The following is a 15,125-nucleotide window of genomic DNA, read 5'->3' as shown; positions in this document are numbered from 1 at the left end:
CCAAAACCTTCCCCAGAGAAATGCCGCGCAAAGGTGTCTGCAGCCGAAGAGGGTGCAGGGGGAGAAGAGACGCGGGCTCAGTGACCTCATGAGGCAGCCGGGTGATTCCCCAGCCTTTGGCGTCATGCGCCGATGACGTCATCCGAGGCACTCGCCCTCCCCCACGCCTGGGTAGGCCTCCTCACGTGGGTCAGGCAGCCTTCCCCACCCCCTCCCACCTGCGGAGGCGGGGCGGGCCGGGCTCTGCCGGCGCCGCTGCCTCGCGGGGGAGGGGGCGGGAGCCGGTGGGAGAGGCGGTCGGGCCTGGTCCGGCAGCGTACAATAGCTCGGGGGAGGGCGGGTGGAGTAGGCGGCCTGGCCGCGGCTGCAGCTGGAGCCCTAGGTGCCGGCGGCACAGTAGACACCCCCTCTCGGCTTCCTCCACAACGCTCCCTCCCGCGGTGCTCGTCCCTCGCGCCTTCCCGCTGTCTCCCTCACCGGCTTTGCGGTCGGACTTCCCAAACGCTTTCCCCTCAGACGCCTACCCCTCTTTCAAGGGGCCTCGCGCTCTCAAGATCTCCTCAAAGCATTCTGTCTCCCCTCCTCGTTCCCCAGAGGCCCTTTCACATTCTTGCCCCTCACAGCACCCCTTTCTCCCGCGTCGCGTAATTGCCTCCGGCCCCCTTGCCGTGGCTGACCCCCGTCCCCCACCCCGTCCTAAGGGGACTCCCCGGCACTAGCAGGGTGGGGGAGGCGCCGAGTACGCGGCGGCGGCGGCGGCGGGAGGGAGAAAGTGAAGCGGCCCCTCGCGCACACTCGAGCGCTCACTCCCCGGCTCGACCGCCGCCACCGGGGTGGAGGAGGAGGAGGAGCGGAGTCTAGCCGAGCGAGCGCGGAAGGTGAGAGGCGGCCTCCCGCGCGGCCCCCCTGGCGTCGCAGACTGCGGGGCTGGGGCGCGGGGGTGAGGGCGGCGCGGGTGGGGGGGCCTGGGCCCATTCATTCCCAGCTGCTGGGCAGGGTGGGAGGGAGGGGGCACCAGGTAAGGTGAGGCGGGGCGCCGCCGGGCGCGGCTGGCCGCTCTTGGCGGACCAACAAAGGCTCCCTGTGCACTGCCCAGAGAGGCCGGCGGTCTCAGAAGCTGGGGACCCGGGGGGAACCCGGGGGAGGACCGGAGCGGGGGAGGGGCCGGGAGACCCGACAGGTCTGGGGCTGGGAGCCGCCTCCCTTGCGAACTTTGCGGTCTTTCGGCGCTAACCCTGGCGGGCCATCAGGAAACCTAGCAAAGCGGAGTCCGATTCATCCAGCCTGGGGGAAAAAAAAAAAAAAAGAAAAAAACAAAAAACAAAGAAACCCTCCTGTCCAGGCCGGGGGGAATCACCTTTAGGGTTCACCTCCTGGAAAAATACGAGGGGAGGGAGCTTGACTTATGCAGCCCCTCCCCCACCCCGGGAATACCCTAACTTGTGGAGTTAGCAACAGACTAGGAAAGGAGAATGACAGTTACTTTATGTTTAATACTCCGTTTCGAAAGACAGATTATTATGGCCTTTACTGTCTTGACTGTTTCAGCAGCAGACATTGCTGAGGGTATTTTGGAAGAATGCTTTACAAGTTTTGGTATTTGTGTGTGTTGGGAGCAAAGTGCTTCTTGTTAAACTGCTTGGGTAACTGTCTTACAATTTTCCCCCAAAACTGAAAGGTGAAGAAAAGGGTTTGTACTATGGTTACCAATAAAAATTCAAATTCATTAGTCTAGCCCATATTTTAAAACTTGTCCCTGAGAATAACCTTTCATTTTGTCTACTGTGTCTTTGTCAGGAGAAAACAGGAATCAACAGCATATAGATGCCTCATTGGTCTTACCTTGTGACTTCACTTACTTACTTTGTGACCTTGAGCAGGACATTTCCAGCCTTAAAATTCCAGCACTTTTTAAGTCCTAGAAATCAGCAGGTATCTAGCACGTACTCCGCTTTTAAAGAGTCCATTGAGTAATCCTGCCACACGCCTCATCTCCTCCCCCGCTCTCGCAACAAGGTCTTTGCTGGCATCTACCTTCAGACTCCTTTCAGGCAAAACTTACTTCTCAATGGATTTCCCAGAAATCTAGCAGGATTTTTATGGCACTTGTAACATTTTTGTTCCTATTTGGGAAATCCTTTATCAGGTGCATATGAAATCCACCTCACCTCAGCTGGAGACTCTACTTCTCAAAAGGGTTTTGGGAACATGAACCCTGAAGCTTATCTGTATCCTTACCTATATGAGATCATGCGTTTATTGGTAAATTTGCTTACTCAGTCATTCATTTACCCAGTATTACCAGAGTGTGGAGAGCTACTGTTCTGAGTCTCCTGCTAGCGCTATAGGGATTCAGAGTCTATTAAGACATTCTCTGTTTTCAAAGAGCTCAAAGTCTAGTGGGTGAGGTAGACATGTAAACAATGAAGGCCTCCCCTAATCTCTGGGGGGGACTCCAGTTGTACAAGGAGTAGTGTGCAGTAATTGAGGCTGCTGGACCTGTTCTACAAGTCTTGTCCAGGCCAAAGTGAGTCTTGTGGGGAAGGTGGTGACCTACCTCTCATCCATAAGATAGCACTTGACAGAAAGCTTGTTCAGTTCAATTAAATATACATTTATTAAGCACACTTTATGAGGCCCCGGAGGCTTGGAGAAACCAGCGCTTTGTGAAAGAAGGGCCCTATGTATCCTGAGAGATATTTGTAAAATTATACCCAATCACTTCATTTCTCTTTACTTCCCAACTAGTCATTGGCTAAAGATAAATTTTTAAACTTTTTGGAGCACTGGGTGGCTCAGTCGTTAAGTGTCTGCCTTCGGTTTGGGTCATGATCTCAGGGGCCTGGGATTGAACCCTGCATCGGGCTCCCTGCTCAGCTGGAAGCCTGCTTTTCTCTTTCCCACTTTGCCTGCTTGTATTCCCTCTCTCACTGTTGCTATCTGTCAAATCAGTAAATAAAATCTTAAAAAAAAATAAACATTTTAACGTGAATAAGAAGCTCTCGGAGATCAGATTACTGCTTACCTTTGCATCCTCACTTTATATAACTCCTCTGCCATACACTTTCTCATCTCTGCTTTTGTCTGGTGCGGTTCTTCCCTGTTGAAATGCTGCCCCCCCCCCCCCCCCATCTGCCTGTGGAGAAGTGCTTGTTGGACCTCTGGGAAGCTGTCCCTAAGTCACTCCTATTACTTCCATAGAATTGGTTGCTCTTCTGTCCTCTGGCTCAGGTACATACAGTCTCAAAGCTCTCTATAGTACTCTATTGCAATTATTCAATTATTTGCCCCCCCCCCCCATTAACCTGTGAATTTCTTGAGGGCAGGTTCTGTTGGGTTAGAATAGTTAGCTCCAAGTGCAGTCCCGACACCAACAGCATGAACATAATCTGGGAATTTGATAGAATTGCAAATTACTTTTCCCATCCCGGACCTATAGATGAAAAACTGTGGGGTTGGGGCCCCCAAACCTCTGCTTTAACAAGCCCTCCAGGTGATTCTGACACTTGCTAAGGTTTGAAAAACCACAGGGTTAAAAGATCTGTTTTTGATAAGACCAGCTCCTTGCCAGCTCCCTCCCACTCTTTCCTTCTGTGTTTTCTTTCTCTCTCTCTCCCTTCTTTTCCTGCCTGTCAGTCCATCCCATCTATCTGTCATGTATCTTTTGCCAGTAGATTGAAAGCTGCCTGAGAGCATTGTGTCTATTTTGTTTGTTACCATATTCCCAGTGCCTAGAGCAGTAGCATATAGCAGGATCTCAAATATTTGTTGAATGAAAAGTGTAAAAGGATTTAGTCCTATTTGCAGCTAGCTGTTTATAGTGGGGTTTTATTTAAGAATAGTTCTTAGAATGAAGAGGACCCACACTCCAATATGCAAATCCCAGTGGATTCTAACATTTTTGGGGATTTGTTTTAGACTGAGTTTTCTCCTGTTTTACATCTGTCCTGCTCCACCAAAGCCTGCAGTATTTTTCAGCTAGAGTTCTTTGAGTCAAAACCTGAAAACTGCTGTTGAAATATCTTAGACTAGGATTGTTTCTTGGGAATTTGCAAACTGGTTTTGCAAATCTAAATAAGTGCCCTAATGTTTGAGTCTTTTGACTTGAAACTGTCTCTTCCGGATCTTCTGTGGTTTTTGTCTTTCTCTAGTGATACTTAAAGCCATACAAGGGCCTGTTTGACTCCACACAAAGGTTTCTCTTCCTTATGAAGCTCTTAAAATATTTTGTTTCTTTCACTTTCCTATTAGCCCTAAGATTTCATATCCAGTTTTTTCCTTTCCTAACTACCCTTGGAGAGTTTGGCTTCATTTGTTCATTTATTTATAAATACTTCTTGAGTCTTTCTCTACCATGTGCAAGGCCCTATGCTGGGACAGGATGTTCAGGTGTGCATTGGATGCAGTTCAAGTCCTCACGGTGTTAAAGGTATTACAGCATGGTATGGTAAGTGCGGAGATGAAAGGATGAAAGAGAGGGGTACAAAAGTGACCTATACTCATCAAGCTGGAAGAAATTTGTCTTTCTAATTTTTTTCTCAGTTTAGGAATAGTTTATCAAATAAGTATCATTTTGATAAGCAGACCTTTAAAAAATTTTAGTTAAGAGATCAGTAGCTTTGATGGGGAAAATTAAAAGAAAAATCAAGGTGGAATCAATAATTGTTAATTTGAGACAATTCTCAGTTATGTTTTTGCTGATTTTAATGAATTTCTCTTTCCACCTTTTTTATCTTTCTAAACGGTAATTAGAAAGTAGCGAAAAAAACTTTTTTTTTGGAAAGAGAGAATCTTAAAGTTTTCAAAAGCATATATATCATTTCATAGATGTCATTTTAATTTTTTTTTTTTTTTAAGATTTTATTTATTTATTTGTCAGAGAGAGTGAGAGAGCGAGCACAGGCAGAGTGGCAGGCAGAGGCAGAGGGAGAAACAGGCTCCCTGCCGGGCAAGGAGCCCGATGTGGGACTCTATCCCAGGACACTGGATCATAACCTGAGCTGAAGGCAGCCGCTTAACCAACTGAGCCACCCAGGCGTCCCTGTCATTTTAATTCTTAAGGACTAATATAATTTGGGGTGGGAGGAATGGTCAGGGAAACTTAATTTAGTCTCTTTTTACTGTATGATCTTATGGAAATAATTTTATCTCTGTGCCTTTTGTCCAACTATAAGATGGGGTGAGTGACGGTTGCTATGATTGGCTTACAAGTTTATGAAGCAACTAAATAAAATATTGAATATAAAGGAAACTTTGGAAAGTATAATTTGATTTCAGTTGTTAGGTGGTGGTAAACTCTATTGAATATCTGTTATGTACCAGACATTATATGAGTTGTTTTCTCCAGTCTTCAAAATAAGCATGTAAGATGATTACTAGTATCTCTGTTTAATGGATAAGGAGGTTGAAGCTCACACTGACAATGGGAACTTGTTCAAGGTTTTGCTGAAAGTAAGTGGTAGACCCCCATTCCAGTTCATATTCACCTGATACCAGCAATAATGAGTTATGTTCATTAACCAGGCTGCTTTAATTTTTCCGTACCGAGGGTATAGGAATGTTTTGTAAGTATATTGCTATGAGAGTTAAAATAAATTTTTTCTTCGTTTAGTCTACTCTCTTTCTTTGTGCACAGAAAGATTGGTGAGGACAGTTTTACGTGCCTGTACATTTATCCTTCACACAGGAAAAGAATAACATCTCCCTGGTGTTTTTTGTTTAGTCTTCACAACAGCCCTGTGAGATAGGTATTTCCATTTTAGTAATTAGGAGACTGGATTATAGAAGTCTTGGTTTGCTCAAAGGCACATCACTAGCTAATGACTAAATATTGGTTTAAAACTACATTTTTTGAATCTCAATGTAGTACTTCACTTTTGCCACTGTATCATATTGCCTTTTAAACCTTCAAACTAAACTTTGGAGCCCTAGAAGTATCCTTTTAGATTGCTTTCTAATCCCTTTGGCCTTTTCCCCCTAAGAAGATCTTGACAGAAGTCCAGAGTGCGAACTACAAAAAGATAATTGCTGGTAAAACACCAACAGATGGTCATATTATAGACTCACAAGATAACACTTTACCACTGAAGCTGAAAGATCAGACTTTATTTATCCAGTGTTCTGAGTCACTGCTGCCTGAATATTTATTTCCCTTTGCCATCATAAATTTATTATCATTATGTCATGTTTTTCTACTATTGTGTTAAGCTTTATCTTTCATAAGTAATTTCCTCCACCATTCTATCCTTCCAGTCTTTGAGATGGGGAAAATGATCTATGTGCTAGGATCCTCCAGATTATCCCCTCTCTAAGAATTGTGTAATAATAAGTCTAGAAAGAACCAGAAGTTTATTGATCCCTCATTAATATGATTTTGCTTGGTATTAATTCTCTAAAGTTGATCTAAGTCTTAGTTCTAACAAGTCCATTATGTCTGGCTCTTATTCATGGAGTCAGGGTGAGGTAATTTGCATGCAGTATTGGGAAGTTCACTCTTGTGTATAGGACTTTCTTACTTCACTTTTCCACTTCCAGTGATCTCCTCATATTTTGATGATGACACAATATGTGTGGCTTCCACCCTCCTCTGCCAGCCTGTATCTTCAAGGCCTCACTTTCCTTATTCTCTCCTTGATTCTCACAAAGCTGGGATTCATGTCTTTCTCATTTGAACCCTTGTCCCCACGTACTTTCTATGTTGCGGCAATATTGCCTGTCGCTTTCTAGGGAAGGAGACAGATGTAGAAGGGAGACCATTAAGTTTGAAGTTAGGCAAAGACCTATTTGGACACTTATTTAAATACCTATTTCTTAGTTTGAAAATAGAAATAACACCTAACTTACAGAGTTGTGAAGATTCAATTAATAATACGTGTGAAAATGAATATTGTATACCTGAAACCAATATAATGCTGAGTGTTGACAGTACTGGATTTAAAAAATAATATACATGAAAAAGAATTGTAGGATGTTAAGTTATATAGATGTTAGGTAGAATTGTTATAACTTAATGACTTCAATTGTTTTTAGCAGTGATCCATTTGAACTACTTGTGAAGATATTAAAAAAAAAATACTGTTGCCTGGGCTCTAAAGTCTACTTAATCAAAATCTCTTGGAATTTCTATTTTTGAAGGTTTATAGGTGATTCTGGTATACAGCCAAGATTGAGCAGTATTGCTTTACATTATAATATTTTGCATAGAAGTCTTAGGTACCTAGCATATGAAATCTTTTAACAGTCTTTTTTTTTTTTTTTAAAGATTTTATTTATTTATTTGACAGACAGAGATCACAAGTAGGCAGAGAGGCGAGCAGAGAGAGAGAAGGAAGCAGATTCCCCACTGAGAAGAGAGCCCAATGCGGGGCTCAATTCCAGGACCCTGAGATCATGATCTGAGCAGAAGGCAGAAGCCTTAACCCACTGAGCCACCCAGGTGTCCCGCATATGAAATGTTTTAATTGTCATTTAAGTTTCATTTGCTAAACACATATTAAACATGGGGCATTGTCAGGGGCTCTGAAGAAATAGATGAATCATACCTGGTCCCTGCTCTTAGGCTTATAGTTGAGAAACAGACATGTCCATAGACAATTATACTGAGACAAAAATGACACGTGGAGTTACAGGCTCATGCTGTGTAAAGAGAGGAAAGGCATCTACTTCACCTGAAATGGGGGTTGTCTGGCAAGCTTTCTTAAGACAAGTGACAGCTAAGCTGTGTTCTGAAAGGGGAGCACGGTTTAACCAAGCACAGTTGAGGAGGGGTGGGAAGAGAGGAGAGTGGAAGAACCTTCCTGAAAGAGAGCAGGGTGAGGACTGTATGGCTTGAGAGCATGTTTGGGGAACTCTGGGTATTTTGGTACACTTAGAGGATAGGACACAAAGTGGGGAGGGGTAAGAGCAGAGAGGAAGACGAGGCCTAGATGGTGAAGGGCCTCTAGTGTACAAAATATTTTCACTAATATTATCTCACTTTATTCTTTCAACAATTCTGTGGCTTAGTTAGGGCAGATATTGTTTTATCTCCATATTATAGAATAGGAAACAGGTTAATTGAGTTGCCTGAGGCTATATAGCAGCACAGCTATGATTTGTAGGAGGTTCTTTAGACTTTTGACAATACAGAAGAATAAAGGAAAAAAAAACCCAAACCTGCTAATTTTATTGTGGAAATGTAGCCAATAATATCATTTCATGTATTTTTTAATGTTCTTAAAAAATGAATTTGGGTTGGTGATCTCCCTGTTTCCTAGCCACCTGCTTTCCCCAACATCATTGTTCATTGGGGATAAATGAGATCAGGAACAAATCAGCATCATCAGCCTCATCACAACTGACCTTTCACCAAGGACTTTCATGGCACCAAGTACTTTACTTTGATTTTTCCCTCCTCAAAATAATCCTATAAGAGATATTCTGTTTTATACTCATTTTATAGATGAGGAAATTCCTTTTTTAAGATTTATTTATTTATTTGACAGAGAGAGAGAGAGAAATCACAAGTAGGCAGAGAGGCATGCAGAGAGGGGGAAGCAGGCTCCCTGCCGAGCAGAGAGCTGGATGCAGGGCTCATTGCAGGGCTCATTGCAGGGCTTATTGCAGGGCTTATGGCAGGGCTTGATCCCAGGACCCTGAGATCATGATCTGAGCTGAAGGCAGAGAGGCCCAACCCACTGATCCACCCAGGCACCCCTATAGATGAGGAATTTTAGGAGCAGGAAGATCAAGCTGGGATTTGAAGACATTTTTATGATTATTACTGTGTGACCATGGCAAATCACTGAACCACTCTGAGCCTCAGTTTTCCTTAGCTGTTTTATAGATGCATTACATCTAATGCTAACTTCCCCAGCTCAAATATTTTATGATAGTGATTTTTTTACCTTCATACTCCTCCTCTCTGCCTTCACCCTTGTTCTGTAATACACTAGGACATAGTCCATCAGTAACTGTTTTAGTGTGGAAACAGCTCTCAGTGGGCAAGAGGTTGGGGAATGAGTACAGTGGGACCTGATAACAGTGGAGGGACTCTTAGTCCCCTATCACCTGTTGGAGAATTACTATATTTATAACATTTCTTCCATTTAAGATTATTTTTCTATCTGGACTTATCTGATCAGTCTTGTGTCCGAGATTTTTATTTAATATCAGGGTAGATTTTTCTTGATTAATTTAAGGAGTTATCTATATATAATCTGCAAAGTAACTTAAAACAAGAAACCAGGTGAGCAAAGGGAAAAAATTCATGATGATACTATTTGGAAAGTCCAATTTCCTGAGCAGCTTAGAGACAGTTAATATATATTTAGGCTTTACTATTTTCTTTCTTTCTTTTTAAAAGATTTTATTTATTTATTAGACAGATCACAAGTAGGCAGAGAGGCAGGCAGAGAGAGAGAGAGGAGGAAGCAGGCTCTCTGAGGAGCAGACAGCCCGATGCAGGTCTTGATCCCAGGACACTGGGATCATGACCTGAACCGAAGGCAGAGGCTTTAACCTACTGAGCCACCCAGGCACCCCATAGGCTTTACTATTTTCAAAACACTTTCATATATAATCTCATTTAATATAATTCTATCCTTAAGGCAGCATATTTTTATAGATGGAAACATGTTAAGAGCTTGTCTGTAATAACAAGGCCACGAGTTTGGAAATGCATCTTTAATCCATATCCTCTGTCTCCAAATCTAGTTGGCTTCTGATCATTTGGATGTTGCTTTGACCAGGAGCACTTCCTTCATTTTCCTTGACTTCTAAAAAATTCCTTGTTCCTTGGGGCATGGCAAAAGCTATTTACAGCTTGTTCTCTTTCCAAAAATCATGGCTTTTTTTGCTTTGCTTTGTTTTTGTTTTTGTTCTTTATAGAGAGAGAAAATGCATGCCTGTGCATGGGCAAAGGGGTTGGGGGACATGGTGGGGATGGGGGTAGGGAAAGAGAAAATCTTTTTTTTTTTTTTTTTAAAGATTTTATTTATTTACTTGATAGAGAGCACAAGTAGGCAGAGAGGCAGGCAGAGTGGGAGGGAGAAGCAGGCTCCCCGCTGAGCAGAGAGCCCAATGTAGGGATCCATAAAGCAGAAGCTTAACTCACTGAACCACCCAGGTGACCTGGGAGAGAGAGAATCTTAAGCACACTCAGTGTGCTCACTCAGTGCTGCACACTCAGGCTGCACATTCAGTGCCCAGATCTACTTGGGAATCAGGGATCCATATCATGACCCTGAGATCATGACCTGAGCCAAAATCAAGAGTCGGATGCTTCACTGACTGAGTCATGCAGGCGCCCCCAAAATCATGTTTCTAACTATTGCTGCTTGCCAGAGCATTCTCTGAAGTTGACTGTTTTGTAAAGGTCCCAGGCTAGATGGGAATGGCAAAATACACATACTTTCATTTGCATACAAACTCAGTACATCTCTACAGTGCATGTTTATCAATTTCTTGGTTAGTCTATAAATATTTATTGGTTGCTTCCTATGTGCCAAGCATTGTGATTAATAATCAGGGTACAATCATAAACAATATAGAAATGATCCTTTTTCTTGCTTGTCTATAGCTTACATTCCAGAGGGGAATACCAAAAAAAGCATTGAATGTACAAATAAGTAGTTGCAGGTTTTAAGTCCTACAAGGGAGATAAAGGACTAATATAGAGAATTTTGGAATGATGAAAGGGAAGGCCTCGTTGAGGAGATGATGTTTTTAAACTAATAAATGCAAGATGAATAGGTATTGGTCATTCAGAGAATAGGGTGTAGAGCCTGTCATGCAGAGGGAACATTTTAAATGCACAAAGACCCTGAAAGTAGATAAAAGTTTAGAGCTATCATACTCAAGATAGTAACTCCTAGACAATACTAGACATACTACTGAACACTTGAAATGTGGCTGGTTCAAATATAGATGAGCTGTAAGTATAAAATACATACTAGATTTTGAAGGTTTAGTACTGAAAAAAGAATATAATACAACTAATTTTTATGTTTAGTATATATTGAAATATTAACATTTTAGATAAATTGAGTTAAAACAGATTTTCAATTTAATTTCACCTGCTTTTTTTTTTTTTAGCTTTTAAAAATATAGCTACTAGAAAATTTAAGATTACATAAATGGCTCATGTTAATGGCTCATATTATATTTCTGTTAAATAGCTCTGGTTTAGCTCAACATAGGAACTAAAAAAAAAAAAAGTGATTATGGCTGGTGTACATGGAACAAGAGTGAATGATACTTGATAAAGTTGGGGTGGTAGGAAGAAACTTTTCAAAATGTTACCCTATGCAATATCCTGTTTAATTCTGAGAGACTGAGAAGGGATTATTAAATCGATTTTATAGACAGAGACAATTATTGCCTGAGGGCCCTCCCCACCTGTATAGTGCCACACTTTTAGCTTAGTATCTTGAGTGTAGAATGTTCTCTATCACTGTCAGCTGACACAGACAAGTAAACCAATATGGATGGGCAAACTGATTATATCTATAATATCAATGGTATCTTGGTATCTATAATATCTAAGTAGAAATTTTGGTAAAAGATTGAAATTTTCATCACACACACACAAAATCCTTCCTGTAGGTTCACTCCTCTTGAAAATGTTTCATGGTACACTTATTTCAACTTTTTCGTATGTTTAAAAATTATAATAAAGTATTAGGAGGGAAGTATGTACAGAGAGCACTCATATACTCACTCTTTAGATTCTGTAATGTTTTGCTGTATTTGAATATCTATGCATCCCTTAATCCATTCATTAATCTATCTTGTTTTGAAGCCATTCCAAATAAGTTGCAGGCACCAGTGCGCTTCACTCTAAAACACTTAAGCATTTGTATCATTATTTATCTACATAGAATCATACTCTTACCCATTACACTATGGGATTATTTGATTAATGTCTATCTACCCTACCAGAACCTAAGCTCTAGAAAATTATTTCCCTTTAAGACATGGATCCTAAAGAGGATGAGTTTTAATATAGTACCCTTTTCCTTAAAATAAAAATTACCATTTTCTGCTCATAATTGTATTCACAGTTCCTAGCATATAATAGTCACTCAAGAAATATTTTTTGTTTGCAAAAATGAATGTGGAGCCAGCATCAAACTGAGGTCCATATGACTTTACTGAGAGCATTTGTTTGGTTTTTCTCAAGTTCAATAAACATACAAGAATCCTTCCATTGGCTGATGTTGGGAGAGGGAAGGAGAGAAGAAACCTTAATGTTCTCATATTCAGCTACCCAGTACAATTAGCTGATCTGGGTCAAAGTTAGATGCATGCCCTGATGCTACTAGCTAAGGATGTGGGAAATTCTTGAGCTGAACTAGTTGGTTACTGGCTACTTTGCCATTCTGGGTCTTTCTTCATTTCATTTAAGTTGAAGAATTCTATGTTACGAAAAATGGCATTAGATTGGGGTCTTTGTAGGCATATTTATCTTCCAGAGGATCCATTCTTTTTAGTACTATTCAAGGCAACATTTCAAAATTCATAGTTTCCTTTTAGATTATTTGGAGTTTCTTTAAAGTGCTACCTAATTTCAATAAGGCTTAACAATGTTACTAACTTCTGTTAAAAACAACAGGGCTCTGTTTCACAAACTATTTTGTAACACTATTCATAAATTTTAAAGTCAGCCAGATTCTATTACTCTAATGAATAAACACTTTATTGTTTCTTTTTTCTTATGTATAAACATACGTGTTTACATAGTTGTAATCACAATGTAGATCTAAATTGGTTGTTTGCCTTTTTTTCTTGATGTATAAACATTTCTTAGTGCTCCTTTTAAAATTTTAGATGATATTTCATAATTTGCCTAAAACCATTGCATCAATCAGTCAGTTTTCTAGCAGAGAAACAGAAATAGAATTCTTTCTTTGTGGGGAAACCTCAGTTTTGCTCTTGAGGCCATTCAACTGATTGGATGAAACCTACTATTAGATAAGGAGGAATAATCCCCTTTATTTAATGTCAGCTGACTTGTAGATGTTAAATACATCTGTAAGATACCTTCCCAGCAAAACCTAGATTAGTACCTAGATTTAATTAGGTAACTGGGTGCTGTAACCTAGCCAAACTGACACACAACCATCACAGTCATTTGGCTTTCTTTTCCTGTTATAAATCAGACTGTAATTTTATCTGTAACACTACTTTCTCCCTTAAAATTTTTTTTTTTTTTAAGAATAAATTCCATAGGTATGATTACTCTGTCAAGGAATATAAAGACCAAATGTGCTCTTGACAGGATTTGATATTTGCAAACTGAAAATATGACTACAGTCTTTCTTGCAGTGATTTCTTTAGGAGTTAATCTATTCAATTGACTAATTTTCTATTTCCGAGAGCCTGTTGCCCCCACCCCACCCCCCACCCCCCGCCACCATGTTTTTTGGCTCTGGAAATAGCTGTTTAAAAAAAAAAAATTCAGGGTTATCGTCAATTCTCCCTTCCATCTCTGTCATGCTTTCCCCTGGATTTCTTCCTCTCCCGACCCCTAATTGCCCTACTATACTCTGCTTTCCATATCACAGTAAAATAGAAACTTCATATTCCTACTAATGAATCTAAGAATCTACTTGATTTGCACCTGTGTTTGTCTTTGCCTGTTTCTCTTTCAAAGGAAGGCCCACTCCTTCACATGCTTTTAGATTCCTTCCCATGGTCCCATTTCAGAAACCTCATTTCACTGCATCTTTTAGATTTTACTTTCTACTGAGTTATCATAAGCAGCATTCAAATGTTCTATTTAAATAAAAAAATTTTTCACTTCCCTACCAAATAAAAGCTCTCCTGAGATCCCATGTCAGCCTCCAGCTAAATCCTTTCTTTGCTCTTTTGCTCTTCTTCGAAGCCAGTCTTCTTTAAATAATGTTTACAACTTCTGGTTCCAGTTTCTTACCTCCTGTTTACCTGAAAGCTTACTCCAGTCTACTTCTGTCCTCACCACCTCATCACAACCACTCTTACTAAGGCCCATAATGACCTCCATGGTGCCAAATCTATATAAAACAAACAAAGAAAACCCCAAAGCAACCAAAAACCATAGGGGCACATACATACTCAGTAATCCCTTAAGGTCACAAAAATATTCAGTTGCGATTCAAATGTCATACTTTTTCTCGTCTTTAACAGTCTGAAGCAGAATCCAGATAAGGACTACACAGAAAGATTGGTTGATAGGTCTTTTTTGTTTCTTTTAATCTCGAAAATTCCTCTCAATCTTTTTCTCCCCCCTTTCTTTTTTCTTTTTCTTTTTTTTTTTTTTTTTAAGATTTTTTTTTTTTTTTTGACAGAGAGAAATTACAAGTACACTGAGAGGCAGGCAGAGAGAGAGAGAGAAGGAAGCAGGCTCCCTGCTGAGCCGAGAGCCCGATGCGGGACTCAATCCCAGGACCCTGAGATCATGACCTGAGCCGAAGGCAGCGGCTTAACCCACTGAGCCACCCAGGCGCCCCTCTTTTTTTTTTGGTTGAAGAAACCACATTGTTCTGTAGAATTTTCCACTGCCTGGATTTTTGCATTTTCCATTTTTGTTTGACAAGTTCCTTGGTACACGTAAGTTAGTATCTAAAGGCTAATTCAGATTCAGGTTTTTCTTTCTTTTTTTTTTTTTTTGTTTGTTTGTTTGTTTTGCATGACCACTTTCTAGGTATCAGTATGTTCTTTCATCAAGGGACTCTTAATGCTTGGATGTCTTTCTTTTTGTGATGTTAGCAGCCATGGGATTTCTTTTCATTCTCATCTTACTGGACCTCTCTATTTGCCTTTATGGTTACTTCCTTTAAAATATTCTTTTGCCTTCTGGATAACATTTTCTTCATTTGCCTCCTCTGCCTGATCATTCCTCAGTTTATTTTGTTGCCTTTTTCTTTTTAAAAAAGATTTTATTTATTTACTTGGCAGAGAGAGAGTACAAGTAGGCAGAGTGGCAGAAAGAGGAAGAGGGAGAAGCAGGCTCTCCACTGAGCAGGGAGCTCGATGTGGGGCTTGATCCCAGGACTCTGGGATCATGACCTGGGCCGAAGGCAGCTGCTCAACTGACTGAGCCACCCCGGAGCCCTGCTTTTTTCTATCTTGATTTTATTTAGTTTATTTTTAATGTTGGGATTCCT

The 15,125-nt window shown here is 41.0% G+C and overlaps 1 protein-coding gene across 2 annotated transcripts in view; it reads left to right on the top strand.

Moving 5' to 3' along the window:
* The first annotated feature begins 221 nt into the window (after window positions 1-221).
* The window catches only part of PAK1 (p21 (RAC1) activated kinase 1), a 148,690-nt gene continuing 133,786 nt past the window's right edge, over window positions 222-15,125 (top strand). For both annotated transcript variants that reach the window (XM_059411533.1, XM_059411516.1), the window contains exon 1: window positions 222-878. The gene's annotated coding sequence lies outside the window, so the exon portion shown is untranslated. The remainder of the gene's footprint in view (window positions 879-15,125) is intronic.

The sequence above is a fragment of the Mustela nigripes genome, chromosome 1, assembly GCF_022355385.1.
Source record: "Mustela nigripes isolate SB6536 chromosome 1, MUSNIG.SB6536, whole genome shotgun sequence".
NCBI classification, from domain to species: domain Eukaryota; kingdom Metazoa; phylum Chordata; class Mammalia; order Carnivora; family Mustelidae; genus Mustela; species Mustela nigripes.
The sequence above is the reverse complement of the archived record's forward strand: the minus strand, read 5'-3'. Positions and strand labels throughout refer to the sequence as shown.